The 20,511-nt window shown below is 46.0% G+C and overlaps 1 protein-coding gene across 2 annotated transcripts in view; it reads right to left on the reverse strand.

Moving 5' to 3' along the window:
* Positions 1 to 20,511, reverse strand: part of HRH2 (histamine receptor H2) — a 187,654-nt gene that overhangs the window by 44,003 nt on the left and 123,140 nt on the right. The gene's annotated exons all lie outside the window — the stretch shown is intronic.

Genomic DNA, 20,511 nt, shown 5'->3' on the forward strand with positions numbered 1-20,511 from the left:
AGTTTGATATGGAGAAATAGATCTGGGTGTCATAAGCATATTGATAACACCCTGCACTAAACCTCCTGATGATCTCTCCCAGCAGTTTCATGTAGATGTTAAAGAGCATTGGAGACAGTATGGAGCCTTGTGAAACTCCATACTTCAGTTCTTGCTTTGTAGAGCAGCAGTCTCCAAGCGAAACCATCTGGAATTTACCAGAGAGGTGGGAAAGGAACCACTGTAAAACAGTGCCACCCAATCCCAACTCCCTCAGGCAACCCTGAATGATACCATGGTGAATAGTATCAAAAGCCACTGAGAAATCCAAAAGGACCAACAGAGTCACATTCCCTCTGTCAATTCCCATTTGGAGATCATCCACCAGGCCGACCAAGGCAGTCTCAAATCCCATAGCCTGCTTGAAAGCCAGTTTGAAATAGGTCTAGATAATCTGTATAATCCAAAACTGTCTGGAGCTGAGTGGCTACCACCCGCTCAATCACTTTGCCCAACCATGGAAGATTGGAAATGAATCTGTAATTAGCTAATTCTAAGGGATCCAATGCACCTTTCTTCAAATAAGGTCTAATAATATCCTCCTTAAGACAGGGAAGCATCCTGCCCTCCCTCAGAGAAGCATTTATAATATTTACCAGACCCTCTCTGATAATACAATTACCAGATGAAATAAGCCAAGTTGTGCAAGGATCAAGAGAACAGGTTGTTGGATGTGCAGTTTGTCCACATCCTTAGCAGTCACAAACTGAAAGTGATCCAATTTAATCATATAAAAGGAGTTGCTGGACACCTCTACAGTAGTCTCTACAGTAACTGTGGAATCCAATTCAGCCCGAATACAAGATATTTTATTGGCAAAAATGTTATTGAAAACATCATAGTGAGTGACTGATGGTTCCAAGTTCAAATTACAGCAAGAGGGGCACATTAACTGAAAGTGATCCAATTTAATCATATAAGAGGAGTTGCTGGACACCTCTACAGTAGTCTCTGCAGTAACTGTGGAATCCAATTCAGCCCAAATACAAGATATTTTATTGGCAAAAATGTTATTGAAAACATCATAGTGAGTGACTCATGGTTCCAAGTTCAAATTACAGCAAGAGGGGCACATTAACCTGCCCTCTGCTAATCATCTCAGGCCCTGCTCATGGCCCCACCACTAACAGAGATCCAGTTAGTGGGGACTAGAGACAGGGACTTTTCGGTTGTGGCCCCTCAGCTTTGGAACGCCCTCCCTGAAGAGCTTTGCCATTCTCACTCCCTCAGTGTTTTTAAAAAACAATGAAAAACAAATCTTTTTAAAGAAGCTTTTTAATGTTCCATCTTTGGTTAAATCTGGTAGGTTCTTTGGTTTTTATAATTCTCAGTTTTTAGCTTTTAAAAGAACTTTTTTTTTGAAACAGCAATGGTAATTCTGATTGTGGTTTTAGCCTGGACTTTTTACTTGTTTACTTAATTTTGGTTATTTCTATTAGTTTTATTTTATATTGTATCTACTTTACTGTTGTGAGCTGCCCTGATCAGGAGAGGTGGGGTATAAATATTTTAAATAAATACTAGCCCCTTCACAACCCTAGACAACTCCCCTGGACGTGAATTTGCAGAAGTAATGTGGGCAGAAAAGAACCATATCTTTACCACCATTAGTCATCGGGCTAATTTTGAAGCAGGTCGGAGAGGACGCTTAGGAGTGATTGTGTCTGCTTCTAGGAGTAGGCCACCAACCAGGCTCGGCCCGTGTTTGGCAGCTGCTGCCTGCCTGCCCCACCCCCATCTGACGTCAGATGCAGGGGCCCAGCTAGCCATGCCCCCACACCTGACATCAGATGCGGGGGTGTGGTCTCCATCTCAAACGGGGCTGCGTGGCCCTGTTTGGCAGGGAGATCAGCCCGTGCTGCATTGGCAGCGAGGCCAAGAGTGGCTCTCCCTGCCTTTAAAGGCAGGGAGAGTCGCTCTAGCCCACGCTGCCAGTGCAGCACAGGCCAAATTCATTCAGACTAGCTGGATCTTCTTTAAGGGAAAGGGAACCCTCTCAATCCCCAGCAACATCTTGGAAGGCATTCATGGAGCACTGGGAAATGTAGTCCTTCCTAGTGCTTTTTCCATAGAGCTCTTTCCTCCCTCATGACCTCTCTCTTTGCAGACCCCAGCCCTCTATCTATCTGTCTGTCTGTCTATCTGTCTGTCTGTCTGTCTATCTTATTCTCTCCTCTACAATCAAGAACATCTTCCAACCAGTAACAGTTGAATTCCAACTGACTTTAACCATCACAGACTCCTCCTCCCTATCTCCAACCTATCTGTGGTGCCCAATCACCACAGTGCCATAGGCTCCTTCTCCCTATCTGCATATAGAATCCCCACTGCCCAATCACCACAGTGCTTCTGCTCTCAGAGGCTCCTCCTTCCTATCTGAATATGGAATCCCTACTGCCCAATCAGGTGGTTCTGCTCGTGAACTCTTGCGAGAACTGCCATGCACGGGATTAGCCACGGGATTAGCCAATTAGAGAATTATATATATACTAGTATTTTCAGGCCCGTTGAAATAACGGGTGCTAGCACTCCCCCCCCCAGACTTGCCTCCGCGTCCGGCCCCGCAAGCACCAACTGTCGCCGCCGACAGCCTCCATGCCGCGGCCGGTCTCCCCGGCCGGGCAAGGGCCCCAAATTCTCCCTCCCGCCTGGCTTCAGCGGTGCCGCCAGGCCTCGGCGGTGGCTCTGCCACCACCTCAGCCGCCTTCCCCTGCGCCTCTTCCCCCCACCCGGGTTCGGCGGCGCGGCCAGCCTCGGCCGCGCCTCGGCCAGTTTCCCCCGCCGCCGCATACCTGGCTTTTTCGGGATGGCCGGTGCTGGCGGTCGTGTCTCCCTTGCTCTGTTCTGGGCATGCGCTTCGCGCATGCCCAGAACAGCCCAGGGAGGCACGAACACACGCCTTGGTGTCCGTCCACGGACGGACACCAAGGCTTTTATTAGAGAGGATACTAGCCAACCCTGCACAGAGCATCTGTGTGCTCTTGGGGGCTGGCAGTTACCTCTTCCCCCCACCTTCTGCCCCAGTCTCCACTTCCAGGCCCAGCCGCCTCTCCTCCTCCACCGCCACTTCAGCCCCCCCTTTCTTCTCTTGCCTCCTGGGCCTTGCCTCCGTGGCTGGGCTGGGCCCGCTGCTGTCTCTGGCCTCTGCGGCCAGGCCTGCCGCTGCCGCGGCGACCAATCCTCCTGGGTGCACCTCAGCCAATCAGGCCCATCTGCCGCACAGCCAGTCAGCTGGGTGCTGGGACGCACATTCCAAGGCACACCCAGGAGAATTTATTTATATATATATATATATATATATATATATATATATATATATATATATATATACACACTAATAAATAATGTGTAAAATACATATTAAATATAAAGAAGGAAAAATATTCAAGAAGCAAAGTAACAAAGCCTGGAGAACATGAATAAAAGCCATAGGTACAACATAACACAAAGGGAAAGCTACTCATGGAAGAGCTTTTCTGGGACAGTAATATTTCCAAATGCAGGTGAGGCCACATTTTTAATGCCATGCCCTGGATGTAGAAGAAATGGGGAAACACAGTCAGGAATTAAATCAGTTGTTAGAACAACATGTTGAAAAATAGCGAAAGAATGCTCTATCGCAAGGTTATTTGCCTTGTATGTGCCCACTGCAGTTAGTGGCACTTTCACCTGAACAATTCATAGCCTGTATGAGGTGAGCAGCAGAAGACAGTAACAGACAAACTGCATCCAGTGGCTCTTTATAAGGCTGAATGCTTTCACAGTTAGGAATTGGGGGGTTATTATTTGTTTCGTAAATGTATAACCTGCCTCTCAGCCAAGGCTCCCAAGGTGGTGTGACTGGCACTGGTAACCTCCCGGCTTGACTATTGCAATGCGCTCTACGTGGGGCTGCCTTTGTACATAGTCTGGAAACTTCAGTTAGTTCAGAATGCGGCAGCCAGATTGGTCTCTGGGGCAACCTGGAGAGACCATATTATGCCTGTTTTGAAACGGTTACACTGGCTGCCAATATGTTTTCGGGCAAAATACAAAGTGCTGGTTATTACCTTTAAAGCCCTGAATGGTGTGGGTCCGAGTTATCTTAGAGAGCGCCTTCTTTTACATGACCCCCACTGCAAGTTAAGGTCATCTGAGGAGGCCCGTCTCCAGTTGCCACCGGTTTGTCTAGTGGCGACTCAGAGGCGGGCCTTCTCTGTAGCTGCTCCTGGACTGTGGAATGCACTCTCAGCAGAAATTCGCAATCTTAATTCCTTACTGACTTTCAAGAGAGCGCTTAAAACCCATCTGTTTGGCCTGGCCTTTCAGGGTTTTAATTAGTTTTAATTGTTTAAATGCTAACCTGGTTTTTGGGGTTTTAATTGTTCTGATAGTTTAATTGTTTTTTAAGATATTTTTAATTGGTGTTCATATTTATATTTCTGTTTTAATTGTTATTGATTTTAATGGTTTCTGTTTTTAATTGTAAACCGCCCTGAGCCATTTCGGAAGGGCGGTATAAAAATAAATAATATGTAGCCTACACAACCCACTGATCATTTTGCTGGTTCCTAGACTGGGCCTGCTGGTTTGAGTCTAATCAAATCCTGGGGGTTGGGCAGAAGAGAGCTTCTGCATGCTGCGAGCCCCCAACTCAACCATGCTTGGCTTTAATATCAGCGGATTATGTAGGTTCATGGTGTGAATTCAGCCGTAGGCTGTTTTCCTGCAGTAAAGATGCTCTATATGCCATAGAAGTAGAACATAGCTGTGAATATAGCCAGAGCAGGCTTAAAAGTAACAAGTCAAATAAGAATTCCATCTTGTATTTTTTGTTAGGAACTTCCATTAAAAAAAAAAATGCTAGAATGAATGTACAGGGAGGCTTTGGACTCCCATGAAAACAAGGATATGCTAACCAGCTAAAGCATATCTTAAAGCCCTTAAATTGGTTCCAAGAAGGCAGGAGAAGGGTTTGAGCCTCACCTTTGATGCATTATGTGCTTTTGCTTAGCCCTATTCCAGGCTATAGAAAAAAAATCCTCACCCTTCTTGGCAGAGATGCAGCAACTTTCTACTAAATATCCTCCAGCAGAGAGCTGCCAGTTGCACAGATAAACCTTGACAAAACACAATTAGTTTCTAGCAGGCTTAGCCAAAGTCCCTTCTCTGCCCTCCTTTGTGATCCCCACATTTAATGTCTTAAGGCATCAGGAAGCGGCATGCAAATGACAGTGGCTCAAAACTTGGCAACTCCACACAACTCTTCACATTTTACCTCTATGGGATGAAAAAAGGTCCCAGCTTTCTTTATAGCCCAAAGAACATGCAACCAAGTCAGAGAGCTCTGGGATAAACCTTGCACATGTACCACCATATTCGTCATATTCGTATTTGTATTTGCCGGCTCTGCCACTTGAGTTTTGCTGCTTTTTTCACTTTTTATTTCTTATGATTTAACTTTGCACACAGCTCAGTTTTCCCGTCTAGTGCCCAGTTTCTAGTAATTTCAGTCTGTTTCCATACATTTTGCATGGCTTTTTGAGGAAATAACTATATTAGTAGTTGATTTTCTCTAGCATTGCCTGGCTAAAAAAAAGTGTAAGGTTGCTCCCCCGTTTCCACAAATTTCCCCACAATGGGAATTTTAATGAATGATGGCCGACTCATTTTAGCACTACTGAAAAAGCGTAAATGGAAAAAGTAAGTGAAAAAGAGTACATCTTGTTAAATGTAGAGTCCAGAGGAAAGAGTTGTGGTATGTGAGGACAAGACAGTGGAGTTGAATCAGAAATATTAACGGTTTAATGAGACAGATACTATTTACAGAGAGGCAATCACAGCCTGCCTTCACGGCTCTTGCTGCTGGCTGTTTGTTAGCACCTGTACTCCAGGACTGGAATAGAACTAACTAAAACACCATTCAAAAGCTAGCCTGGATCAATGAAATGATTAACCCGAAGCACCGTATTAAGCTTCTCATACTTTGTTGGCAATTGTGTTGAGGATCAAAAAGCCGTTGCTGACACCAATCTCTATATCAAGCCATCGACTCCTGCGGTCAGAATCTAGAAATTATAAGGGCATGTAGTCTGTCCTCCACCTAGGGAAGCCTTAACAACAACTCTGACTGATATTTATCTCCCTTATTTGGGCTCTTCTGAGAATGACTGAGCTTCATGCTTGAATGGATCAGCACTTTCATAGATCTGATGTCAGCCACACAGGCCTGGCATCAGGGGTTAGTCAGGTGAAGGTCTGGCTGGGGGCCCAGGGCCATAAAAAGGCCCATGGCTGAGCCCTGAGGCCAGTGCCCCTCTTCAAGTGATTGCAGCTCGGTGACTCTCTCATTGACAGAATCACTTCATCACTTCCCTCTTGCACCCTCCCTATGCGCAAATGTGATGACACAGGGGCCTTTGGAGGAAAGGCACATTCCCCAGATGATAGTCTTGAGGAGGTGCCCAGTAGCCAGATACTGTTCCCTCCATGTCTTAGCACTTTAGGTCCAGGTCAGGGTGGCCATTTTGCTAGGACTGAAAAATGGAAGAAAATATGCTTCAGTAGTCAAGCAGCTGCAGAGTGCTCTCATGTGAACTAGAGGAGGCTGGAGTACATACTCTGCCCTTGCCCTGAACAGCTTTAATCAATTGAGTTGAACCCAGCAATGACAGGAGCCTCTAGAGGAAGTGCATTTCTGAGTGACTGAGCAAGTTGCTCGGCCGAGTGACTTGCTCTGTGGCCATATCTCCCCACCCTCCCCATTTGCCAATGGTTGAATTTGACTAAAGGTGGGCTTGCTCTGGGTCCATACCTTTGAAGTCCCCATCCTTGCACAAGCATTTCTATCCCATGGTGGATTGGAAACCAATAGCAGTTGTATAACTGTCCATACACTACTGCTGGCTGATTGACACATACATAGGACCATCTCACATATAACTGAAGGGATAGCAGACTGAGGTAAGCAATCCACATGTGGTCCATGTAGCTGCCACCTAAGTCCTAGCAGGAGGTCATTTTTTCTCTTCATGATGCTGTCATTATAGTCATATGAAAGCAGGTTCTTGGCTTCTGTCTGTTGCACTCTAGTTTCACTATCTTGTATGGCCAAAAATGGAACCCAAAGCTTTGCAAATGAAGAGGGAAACCAATAGCAAATAGGCCACATAATAATGCCATCTATTTACTTATAGTATTTATAACACAGGGGCGTAACTACCATAGGCAAGGGGAGGCGGCTGCCTGGGGGCCCCCACGCCTCGAGGGGCCCCCCAGAGGCAAGTCACATGTGAAGTGAGTGTGTGTGTATCAGCGAGGGGCCCATTTTAAAATTTTGTCTCTGGGCCCACTCCAGCCTTGTTACGCCCCTGTTATAACATACTTCTCTGACTTATTGAGGTGACTTATAAACAGACCTAAAATTATAATTAAAAGTCATGAAATTGGCCAGAAAAATCCAAAACAAATGAACAACACATAGTCCTATGAAAACAGAGAGCAAAATTAGAACCATCAATTTAATACAATGCCTCAGCTTCTAAAGTCTTGCCTAAATAAGTATTATCTGAGGAACATACTTTAAATATGTTATGGATGTTAACAAAGGAGTACGTTACGTATGTGCACTTTCTCTAGGTGCTCATTCCAGAGCTTTGGACTTACTGTAAGAAAAAGACCCCTTGCTCCCTCCTGCAATTATTCTGATCTTCCTACTTGATGCTGCTTTGAGCAGGACTCTAAAAGCTGGTCTTAATTGGCAAGGAAGTTCCTTTATATTTTATAGGGTAAGATTATGTAGGCTGCAAATGGCAGAAGTATTGGTTGAGGGACAAAGCCTGCTCCTTCCCAGAAGAAACCAAGGTTTAATCACTACTCATGCTCTTAAGTACCTGTACACCCCTTTATTTTACCCATTGAATAAGGGGGAAAGTAAAGCACACAAGGACACTGCTGAAGTGGGAAGATGACATGGAAGGACTTCTTGATGGTTGGTGACCCCTGCCCCCAAGATGTAAAACTCTCTGCCCAGGAAATGTGTTTAGTACAAAGGCTATGTTCTAACAATCATGGAGGCTGTTCTCACAATCAGCCTAATCCTGCTTGGGCTGCCCATGGATCCCTCCTCTCCTCACCTCCCTAACCCCTTGACAAACCCGGTTTTTAGCAGAGGTTAAGAGTGCTCTTGCACCCTTATCCCAGCCACTGGATATAATGTGATTCTTAGGGCTGCATGCAGCCCGAGGAGTCACAGAAATGGGCGTAAAGAGCACCCCTCTCATGAGGGAATCCCCAGTGCAATGCATGTGCCACACGTTGCATAGAGGGATCACTGGAGGCCAGAACAAGTTCTGGTCCAAGATCCCTCCGCCCTGCTCTGTGCTTCACAGAGCTGCATGGAGCAGGGCTGACTGTGCGTGCGCATGAGAGGCGTGCTGATGTTGGATGGTTTGGTCATCTGGGGGAAAGGTAGGTAGGTTAAGTTCAGCTTTCCCCCTGCACCCTCCCCACAATCCCAGGATGATCATGTGACTCACTCCAAAGTGATCCTAGTTAAAGAGTTAACCAGAATTGCTGAGCCCTGCAGAACTGATTGTGAGAAGCAGATTTCTGGGCAATCCTGGTCAAAGTGTTGCAGTTAAACTACATTTAACCAGGAGAAAGAACCAAGATCTATTCCCTGAAATTCTGCATTCACACAATCCACTCCACTGGGTTCACTAATCCTGATTAAACTAGGATCTGTGTGATTGCATGAGTGCAGTCCAGGATAATCAGATCCTGGTTATCTATCCTGGTTAAATGTGCTTTAAACACAGCAGTTTGACCATGATTACCAAGGGAGTCTGTATTCTCACAACCAGCTCCACAGGGTTCAGAAATCCTGGTTAACTTTTAACCAGGATCACCAGGATTGTTTGAATGCAGCCCCAGTGAGCAAAACCCAGTTTTGTTGGCACCAATTTAATTGAAGATCTGGCTTTTCTGGCAAGCCTTTAATTAGTTGTCCTGCACTTGATTGGCTGGCACTTGTTTGTGATTAGGTTTTGGTGCTGCTTTTTCATTCTTATTTTTCTTTGAATTTTTTGTTGGATTAGATGGATTCATTTAGGGCAGCATGAGCTTTCATATGCTTGGAAAGTGGGATATCAATTTTCTGAATAAATAAATAAAACCTGCCCCCTAACCCTTGATGCTGGATGGCCCAGCCTCCTTTGAGAGAGATAATCTATCTTTGTGCGCAGAGTGTACAGAGATGCATTGCTCTCCCACCAAGAATCTCTGCAATACAAGTCCCCTTTATCATAATGAAAGGCATTTTGTATTATATTATGATACACACACAAAGGAAGCAGGCTTCCACCTGCTCAATCAAACATACTCAGACTTGACTGAAACCGCAAAGGGGGTGAGATGGGGGCGGGGGGAATATCACATGCTGATCTCTTGAGACAATCACTTGCTTCTTCCTTTGGTGCCCTGCTGTGTTAGTCATCAGGCAGGCAGGCCAAGCTGAGAAAATGTGCCATGGCTCTCCTCTCACTTCTTCAAAGGGCCTCTGTGGGATGGGAGTAGGCTGGTTAAAAAGGGATATCAAGTTCAGTGTAACTACTGGAAACCAAGTGATGCTGCTGTGATGCTGTCAGTGCCTGCCAACAATGTAATGGATCATGATAATAGCTTAATTAATCAAGTGGTTGAGGATGGACATGGCTGAATCACTGAGCAGGCAAATGAAAACAAACCAGCACTTATCCTTATTCACCCCGCCCCGCCCCCAACTAGAAAAGGGCAGTCTATAGCTGCACTTAGATAAGTACAAATATGCAGAATGAGACACATCCTGTCTGCCCTATATACATATCCAGATCCAATCAGTTTCAATCATTTCATATCAAACCTGCTGCTTCTAGGGAGTCATCACCCTCTTTCATCTTCAAACACATGATGCTTCTCTCTTCCTTTCTCAAGGACAAAATGCCTATGATGCTTCTCTCTTTCTTTCTCAAGGACAAAAACACTCAAGGTATTACTGTTTCACAAATGTGCCAAAGCAGAAGCATTCCTCCAGTCCCTTGCCTGTCTTAGAAAAAAAACCTCCCTTGAAGCAGTGTTTACGGCAAGGCATTTCTAAGAGCAAAAGAGAATAATTGTTTAAATGGGATATGGGGAAGAGACTATTGGCTGCATTTCCCATCTTTTCAGCCATGTGAGCAAAGTGAAGGAGCATGAAGCAGTTATGCTGCATCTGGGACATTTCCACATCTCCAGCTGCTGGATGAGGCCTCTCTGGTTTGCTGCCCACAGCAGCTTTTTGTATCCCCAATGAGGAAGAAGCTCTGAAAGCAGAAGCTTGTTTCCAGTATTAGATCATCCTTTTTGGACTGTGGTGTGCGCATGCCATTATGAATTGGGATAAAGAGTAGGAACATTGGCCCACATGTTGCACAGCCTAACACTGGCCATCCCAATCCATGTTCATTGCTGTGGGATCTTAGTAAAGTATAGTGCTGCCCTTTTGCACAAGAGCAGAACCAGCTGAAATAGCACGTGTTGCCAACACTCCAGAAGTGCTAGTTAGATCAGAAAATGCATCACTTCTAACTAGCACTTCCAGAGTGCGGGTGGGCTACTTCAAGTATTTGCGCTCTTACACAAAAGCACAACACGGCTAGTGCTTCACTTCAAGCCTGCAGCAATACAGCTGGATTGGCACCATCCAAATTGGACTGGGCAACATGTGGGCCGCTAATTTTGCAAAGGAACCATAACTACCAAATTACCAGACACCAATCACGAAAACTGATTTTTGCATATGTTCACATTTCACAGGGGTCAAACAAAGAGAGAGAACCCCAAAACATACCGAATTTGTATCTTCAAGAAAGAGCCACAGATATTGAATTTCCAGCTCCACAACTTTCTATCGTTTCGTCAGTTCCTAGTCAGTCATCCTCCTCCTTCCTCCTCCTCCATCATCATGTTCTTAGTCACTCAACAGAAGATTTTGATGTGGAGGATGCTTCAGAGGCAGGTGGGGGATTTTGAAGTCAATGGGACTCTAGTTGGGGCACATGTGTGCTATGTATGTCTTACACTGTTAATGTGCATAGCAGCACTTCTTTACCATATGTGTGCATTTTCCTTCTGCCTGTGCATGCTTTTGAACACACTAGCCTCTGCCTAGTGGATAATGCCCTTTGGGGACAGGGGACCATCTTATTTATGTATTATTTATTTTTCTATATAAACCACTTTGAGAACTTTTGTTGAAGGGCATTGTAGTAGTAATAGTAGTAGTAGTAGTAGTAATGATAGCTGCCCCTCCCCACCACTTCAGGGATCATAGCTACTAAATCACTAGCTGAATTAGAATTTTCTTGCATTTTCAGGTAGAAAAGCACCTCTAAACATATGCAGAGTGGCTTTCATTTCTGAATAATTAAGCCAGGTACTCCTCCTCACCCAACTTCAGGGAACATATCTACCAAAATGTCAATACATTGCTCAGAGTGAGTAGGATAATCCACTGTTTTATGACTTTTAATTTGCCCAACTCTAAGGATGTGCACATGAACAGTCCTACCTGGGTTTGCACAGCACTATCTGGGTAGGGCTGCTCATGTGGAGTGCTAGGATCAGTCCTGATCCCGGCGCTCTGCAACTGTGTAGCCTGGGTTTTTTAAAGGTAAAGTGTGCCATCGAGTTGGTGTCGACTCCTGGTGACCAGAGAGCCCTGTAGTCTTTGGTAGAATTCAGTAAAGGTTTACCATTGCCATCTCCCGTGCAGTGTGAGATGATGCCTTTTAGCATCTTCCTATATTGCTGCTTCCCAATATAGGTGTTTCCCATAGTCTGGGAAACATACCAGTGGGCATTTAAACCGGGAACCTCTGGCTTGCTAGTTAAATCATTTCCCCACTGCGCCATTAGGTACATCTCCCTAATCTACCCACAGATGCCACCAGGTTTCTCTGTATCAAGGGTTCCCAACCTTGGGTCCCCAGACATTGCTGGACTACAACTCTGATCATCCCCAGCCACCATGGCCTTCAGGCATGATAGGAATTATAGCCCAACAACATCTGAGAACCCCAGGTTGGAAACCCCTGCTCTGTATCACAAGACTGAGCCGAGTCTCACGATCAGTGAGACCCGGTTTGTGCAGCAGAGCGGGGAAAGCGGCTAAGCCTGCTCTCCCCGCACACGAGCAAGTGGGAGTCCTGGGCGGCCGGATTGGCCACTCATAAGACTGCCAGCTGTGTGACGGAGCTGGCGGGGACTGAGGAGTTCGGGGGCCGCGCCCCCCTCCAGAAGCTCCAGTATGCCCTGCATGAGTGCACAGGGCATACTGGGGAGACCCCCGGAGCCGGGAGGTGGCTTTTTGCCTCCCCTCCGGGGGTCTAATCATGAGTAGTCGCGGCATGGAGCTGCGCCGCGGCTATGCACGATCTTGAAAACTGGGTTTGGGGAGCACTCGCTCTGCAAACCTGGTTTAAGGGGAGGGGTACTTAGGCGGGTTAACTGCCTGGGAGCCTCCGGGCTTGCCTGCGAGCCCGGTGGCTCCCACTATCAGGCAAATCAATCAGGGAATAGCCCCACTGCCTGCCTGTGAGTGGCACTTGTCAGACTTTGGTGCTGAGTATTGACAGACAAATGCAATAGTATAAAATCAGATTCACCAGCACTACCTCAGTGCTACTCATCTTCACTGAAGTGTGGCTTGTACAGACACAGCAGCACACAGTGAGTTGTGCTGACCGTGAACCTTCTTGACTGTGAACAGGCTGCAGGACTATATTCATGAATTTTGTAACAAGACTTTGTGCCACGTGACCCTACTATTGTGACATTGCGTGACAAAATTTCACATTACTTGGACGTGTTTTAGCACATTTATATGATGGATTCGTGTCAGTGTCTAATGTGTAATATGCTTATGTTGCTCTTATTTAATCAATTACTGAAAAGTGCTCACAGGTGATGTTTAATGTTCCTGAGCTGGTACAGCTGGGTAATTAAAACATTTACGCTTAAAGTATACCCAGGCCTAGTGTCACTGATTTCTTGTCTGTTGGAAACCAATTTACAAGGCCTTAGACATCTGTTCCTGCTCTGCAAAAGGGCAACAGTAATTAAATACAACAGGTGCAAAAAATGACTAAACAAGAAGGGACGCCACAAGGTGTCATAACCACTCTGTACACTATGTAATGGGTACAGCACTTTGTTTGTCCAACTAGCGTAGGCTGACACGCTGGGACTGTTCATGACCCCTTGCAAAATAGGCTTGTTTGTCCCTGAGAGTCTTATTTAAGAGCCAGCTCAGCCATGCAGGCACCTACATGGGTGTACCACTTCAGAAGACCCATGGAGTTGGGGCATCAACTTGTTTGAAAGTATCCCAGGGAAGTTCTTCTTTAGGAGCAGTGCCCACAACGACAACAAAGAAAAAGAAAAAATACCACTAAAGAATCTTCAGTCTTGTATTAATAGTCACTGCATTGACCAAAGGTTTTGCAGTTCCTATGGCTGTGTTGTCTCTCATTCACATTTCAGCAGGGAGGAGAAGAGATTAAACAGCATGGTCAGTTCAGGTAATACTTTGCCAGACCAGCCCAGCTCAGATAATAAAGGCTTGATTATGCCATGAGTGCACAAGTTTATCCCCCAGATTTCCATTCCTTAATTGTGTGGGGATGCAATCCATTTGAACTGCTTTTCTACACATGGTCCAAATAGTGCAGTCTTGTCCCTATCCCTAATTCACCCTGTTTCCTTTAGCAACCTGGATTTTATATTCTCTACCTGGATTTTATATTCTCTCTCTCTCTCTCTCTCTCTCTCTCTCTCTCTCGTTTATGGGCAGTGGCAGATTCAGCAGTTCCTGAAGCAGAAATGGTGTTCTCAACAACTGTTGATTGGCATCTTTTTTCCCATATAAGGAGGCAGGAAATGACACAGGGCAATTTCCTGCCTCATTCTAGACTAAAATATGGTAATTGATAGCAGTTTCAGTGCTGAGTGAGAAAAAAGACCAGAGATGGGGCTGTGGCAGAGCAAATGAAGCAGATGATCTAACACCTATGGAGAAGGGTGAGGTGCCACTTTTGCCATCCCATAGCACACTCACTACCTGAGGCCATCACATCACCTGGCCTACTGGGGGAACCACTCCTATATTCATAACATTCAAACAGGTTACAGTTCTAAGCCCTGGTAAGCCCTGACTCAAATTAACCCCTTTTAAGTGGAGGTTGCAGAGATCATTGGGGAAGAATTTGATACCTGCTGGGTTTTGTATTTGTAAAGTGAGATTCTCAAAGCACACCTACCTGTGAGTAAGCTGTATTGAAATTAATGGGACTTACTTTGAGTAGACATACATAAACTTGTGCTCCTAATTTGCTTCTCTAGCACAGCATGACTAAATCTATTAATAATTTGAGTGCAAGCTAATATGGTACTGTTTAATCATTTGATTATGATGTAATATACTGATAACTTATATATGCACTTTGTGGAACTGCCTTAACAAAAAGCTGATTAGAAACATTTTAAATAAATAAACACAGCACAGTTCTTAATTAGTCTTCACGAACATCTTCTATTGTTATCTTAAGATTTAAACAAACTGCAGACTAAGCTAAATGCTATGCCTTCTTCCAGAACCAACTGTTCTCCCCTTTTCAGTTTAGGAAACAGTTTGTGTTACTCAAAGATCCATATAACTCATTATGAATATTCATTGATAAAGATATTAAGGCTCTCCACACAAGCAGTGTGGAGAGCCCAAGTGGAGTCTGCAGGGAGCACGAGCTTAACCCGATCTCCCTGCAGATGAGCAGGCAGCTCGCCCTGGGCGGCCAGATCGACTGCCCATACGATTACCGGGCTCCGTTATGGAACTGGCTGGGGCAACAGGGATCTGGGGTTTTCTTTCCCCCGGAAGAATGCCCCACACTAGTGCACGGGGCATTCTGGGGACCCCCCCCCGTCAGGAGGCTTGTTGTAGCCTCCCGGTCGGGGGTCTCCAGATAGTATTCTTGCTCAAAATACTTGCATTTTGTTCCTCTGGCCAGTAACCTTGGAGGAATCAGTTTTTGACCACTGGGCTCATGCTTTCAGCCCTGCCCTGTGGAACTTCCAGCTAGAAAGAAAAGTGTTCATTTTTCTATGCTTTGTTGTCAGTTTGATGGAGCATGTGCGCTCCCATGAGTTAGGGAAGTGGTTTTCACATTAATTTTCTTATGATCCTGTTGAAGGAAATCACTTATCCCCATTACCTAAGAGAATAATTTATTCTCATAAGAGTCTTCATAAAACCATAGTGCTAGGTCAATACATGCTATTTACATTACTTAATGTGTAACCAACACATTTAAGCGATCATAAACATTTTAATTAGCAAGGGACCCAGTGCTAATACCCTGCAACCAAGTGCTGGGTTGTGACCTATACTTTAGAAACTGCTGAGTTAAGTTATATGTGCAGGAGAAAATAAGGCAGCAGATGGTTCTTAGCTCTCTGGAGCCGGGGAAGACAATCAAATATGTTTTCCTGATCTTAGGCATATGGCCAGCTCCAGGTTTGAGGGGGCCCCAGGGCATGGTGATCTCTGCTGGATCGTCTCCTACCTGACCCCCTTTCCTTATGTGGTGGCAGATGTGGGTTTCTTTCATGTTTGGCAGGCCAACAACAGCATTTTGGCCAGTGACTCTTGAGATGGCTATGTATTCTACCAAGGAAAACCACATGGCTCTGTAGTCGCCAGGAGTCGACACCGACTCGACGGCACAACTTTACTTTACTTCCTTAACATGGGGGATTGTGGGGGATAAAAACATGGGAACATCATTGGCCACTGAATTAAAAAAATAAAAAAGTGATGCTGCAGCTGACCCATCCAAAATGCAAGAAACTTACATGTGCTGCCACCACAGTAAGGGAAGAAGGCCTACCAACTGGTGGTTGCCAGCTGCTGGTTAGGTCCAAGCCTCCCCAGAGTGCCAGGGCAGGTGTCAGCATCAGCAATGAGCCTTCCAAGGGCTCTGCCCCCCTGGCAGCTTTTCAGGGGTGTGTGATTTCATCTTCAGAGTTTGAGAGCATTTGGGGTTTCCCCCTTGCAATATTTATGGAGCGAGAGAGAAAGGCCCTGCTAGCTTGAGAAGATAATGTAGTATGGATAGGCAGTAAAGAAAAACTTAGGTTGGGAGAATTTATTTTTAATGTGTGATATTAGTGGTCTGGCAACAGTGATCTAAACCAACCAGAAAGCAAAAGTACTGCTAGAATTCAGGTAAGCACATTTTGCATTCTTGGAGACAAGATACCAGCTGTGAGTGGCTGGGTTACCATACCCTAATGATACTCTGATCAAAGCTACTTCTGGTCCTCTGAGGAATATTTGGTGGAAGAAGAAGAGCTTTCATTTTGTGTGCTTGTAGAAATAGAGGTCTGCCAAGGGAGACTATTTATTTGTGCTGTTTCATATTCTGCATAGAAAACCACATTCATTTCCAGAGGGGAAAGGAAATGAAACAGAAAAATGACTTCCATTAAAAATAAAGGATAGGTAGTGCTGTGCAATAATACTGGCTGGAAGGCTTTTCTTTTGCTAGCTTTGCCGTGTACTACCAGTGCCTAAAGGGAGTCATAGTACATGATCTAGTACATGTGCAGTGGTGCCAGAGAGAATGGCTCAAAGTTATCTGTGCTGGAGATGACATCATAAATCTGAATCGGTCATCTCCTTTCCATTCTTGTAGCCAGTTTCTACAGATGGTTGGCCAATGGGCATACAGTATGCTTCACCCCCACCCCCGTTACACCCAGTGTCAATGAAAACAGTTTCAGATGCAAATATTCCTGTTAGAACAGGTGTATATTGCAGGGGATAAAAGGAGAAGCCTGCAGGATTGGACCCAAGGTCCATTTAGCCCAGCATTCTGGGCTGCATGCAAGCAGAGAATGAAGGCATTAGCCTTCCTCTGTTGTCTGTGTTCCTCCAGGAAATAGCTTGCAAACTATATAACCCTGCTGTTCATGTGTTGTCTTTTGGAGGAAATCAGCTTCTACTCTCTCACATTCATATCTTCTGAAATTATTCACAGTGCTTCTGAAATTAACCTTTTTGCACAAGAGACATTCCACATTATTGCACTCAAGGTGTTCTCCCATCATTGTCAGGCATCAATGCTGAAGAGAAGGTTTCATGAGAGATAGCAAAACATGATAATGCAGTTGTCATAGTGAAAGAGTGAGAGTGGTAGCATAAAGCCCCCTTCTATAGACAGTACACACTTCATGAAAACTTTTTTTGCTTCTATTTGAAGCAATTAAAAAGTGTTCGGTGCAGATGGGGACTTGTGATGCTAACCAGCTCTCCTGACGCCTACCTAACAGCGAAGCTCTCCCACAAAACCCCTATTGGAACTAATTTTTTTAACCTAAGTAAAAAAACTTTTCAAGTTAACTAAGCAATTAGCAAAGAAAATAAGTGTGTCTGTGTGTGGAAAAAAGGGCACTCCTCCTCTGACGTCTTCTCTTGCAGTGAACCTCAGTCCTCCTCTTCTTTCTTCAGCTGGAGTCTCCAGGGAGCGAGCTACTGCCTGCCAAGCAACCCCTCTGGCACCATTCAACCGCCAGGGAGAGGGTAGTTGGGCACCACGGGGTGGGCACCCAGCCACCCAAATAATGATACAATTATAAAGCTGGAGCCTGGAAGCCATGAGCTACTAATACATTTGTTCTCCATTAGCTTCTCTAATCCCATGTTAAAGCAGTCTGGGCTAGTATTCATCTTGTGACATCTTTTCTATGCAGATGAGCAGGCCACTGGATTGTACTGTTCCAACAGATTACTTTTGGTCAGAATTGGAATATACAGCTCTCAGGGCCAAAGAGCTGGCAGAGTGGAGATCCAGCAAATCGAAAATATGTTATAAGCATGGGATCAGTTTCTTCTGCATAGGCCAGTGGCAGGGTCACAAGCAAATTTATCTACTTGGTTTCTTCAGGCAGGCAGCATTTGGGCCAAAAGCTAATGGAAGAGGCAAATGAGATAACAAGAAGCGGAGAGCGAGAATTTCAGACTGCTTATTAGATTGAGGTGTTTCTTTTTCTTCTTTGTAGTGTTTGAAAATTGAGATGGAAAACAGAGAGGAACAACGAGGGACAGCTGTGACAACAAAGCTAGGGGATTTTTCCAAGCTGGAGAAATATAGTGGTAATTCCTCCTTCTGAGAAATTAATTATTCGAGCTGCCTGGCATTGTGCTTAAGCAGCATCTGTTGTCACACTTCCGTTGGGTTTGATGGTATTAATGTTTCTTTCTATAACAGCTTTGGATTCCACTGCTGTTTGCTTGTTAATCTGTGTACTGATCTTCCGGTTGAGGTGTATAGATGGATTAGAACAATTCAACAGCCTTTGCAAAGGGGAAGGAATAAGAAGGAGGAAGAAAGTTTGCAGGATATTTGTGACTGGCCTGCCCTGCCTCCCCTTCTGTGCACACTGTGGTCCTGACAATAATTTCCCCACAAAATGTTATTTTATTTATTTAATTTTTTTTTAAAGGGGGCATGTCTGATGATAAGCACATATCTTACCAATCCAAGGCGATTGCCATCCACTTAGGCTCTTAGTGATCAATTTGTTGGACAGTAGCTTTGGAGGATTATAGAGACTCAGAGTGAGATCTTTACATTTGTGAGAATGATATATTGAGCCCTTTCTCACAAACAGTGCAGGAAGCCCTAAAAAGCTTACCTCCCTACAGATGATTGTGGGCTCCTTCTTCGGCAGGTGGAGTGCCTGCCCAGACGATTACCGGCTACTGCCAGTATCTTGGGGGGTCGAGGTGCCAGAATATGTTGCCCTGCATCGCCCCAACCCCTGGAGCTCCAGCAGTGCACCACACGAGTGTGCAGTGCATTATGGGGATCTCCCCTCCCTTCCCTAGAGCTGGCTGGGATCCCCGCAGTCTGCCAGCTGTGGTTACAAGCAGCCATGGCTGGCAGACAATCAGAGAAATGGGGGGCGCTCATTCTCCTAACCTTGTTTTACAGGAGGTGGGTTTGCCGCTGGGGTGCTGCCCGGATTGGGCCTGATCCTGGTGGTACACACACGTAGGCAAAATCTGTTGGAGATGAACTTCCAGTGCATCGACCTTTTGCACCAACTGTCCTAATGACCACTAGGGGCATTGGGAGTAGAGACAGTGAGTCAGGGGCTCCCTATCTGTCCCTACTCTATGACCCATGAACTGACTCTGCAGCACTTCCTGTGCTGAGTCACAATCCTTCCTTTCCTCCTAGAGAGCAGATGGAAACATCTCTCTCTCTCTCTCCTTACCTATTCACTATGTAGTCCTTTAGATTAGAGATAGGTCTTTCCTGTCTAAGTGTATTTAACCCACTCCCCCCACCGCCACCTCCTCCACGCCTGCCCTGCCCCCTCCCACCCAGACTGAGTGTTTCCCATCCTCCCTGGTGCTGGTGCCTGTTGAGTCCTATCTTCCTTTGGATTTTGTTGTGAGATTAGCTTCTTTTGGTTCTGGTTTTGCTGTGTGTGTCCCACTCCCTTCCTCCCTGCTGGTTGTTGTTGGTTCCTTCCCCCCCCCCCCAGACTTTCTGCCCAGTTTGGTCCCAGGTTTTCTTTTTTGGACTTTTTTTCATATTGATTGGTTTGTTTTGATTCAAATTTGATTGTTCCCCTCTGTGTGGTCCTGCTCCTAGCTTCCCTCCTCCCTCCCCTCCAGAAACCCACTCCCCCCACCGCGACCTCCTCCACTCCTGCCCTGCCCCCTCCCACCCAGATTCTGCCCCCTTGACGCACACTAATCCCCCCAAAACACACCCTGCCCTCTGGTCTCTCCCCCTCTTGCCCCCCGACTCCCTGCTACATACCCCAGACCCCCTGAAACACCCCCACCCCCCAAACACCCTCTGGTCTCTCCCCCTCTTGCCCCCCTGACTCCCTGCTACATACCCCAGACCCCCTGAAACACCCCCCACCCCCCCAAACACCCTCTGGTCTCTCCCCCTCTTGCTCCCCTGACTCCCTGCTACATACTCCAGACCCCCTGAAACACACCCCACCTCCCCAAACACCCTCTGGTCTCTCCCCCTCTTGTCCCCCTGACTCCCTGCTACATACCCCAGACCCCCTGAAACACACCCCACCCCCCCAAACACCCTCTGGTCTCTCCTCTTGGGACCGCTGCTGCTGCTGTCCTCCCACACCCGAATCCCCCCTCCCTGCTGCTACATTACAGCTCCCCGGGTTCCTCCTCCTCTCTTCTTCCTCTCTCTCTCTCTTTCTCTCTCCTCATCCCTTCACTTCTTCTTCCTCCCACAGCTGCAGCCACACAGTAGCCTACCCCCGACATCACCTGGAGGTCCCCGCCATCGGTTTTTTTTCTTTTGAAAGTTGTTCATTTCATTTGTCTCTGCTTGGGGGTGAGTTGAGCGACACAAATAGTGTTGTCTG

This window comes from Hemicordylus capensis, chromosome 2, assembly GCF_027244095.1.
Source record: "Hemicordylus capensis ecotype Gifberg chromosome 2, rHemCap1.1.pri, whole genome shotgun sequence".
In the NCBI taxonomy this organism is placed as follows: domain Eukaryota; kingdom Metazoa; phylum Chordata; class Lepidosauria; order Squamata; family Cordylidae; genus Hemicordylus; species Hemicordylus capensis.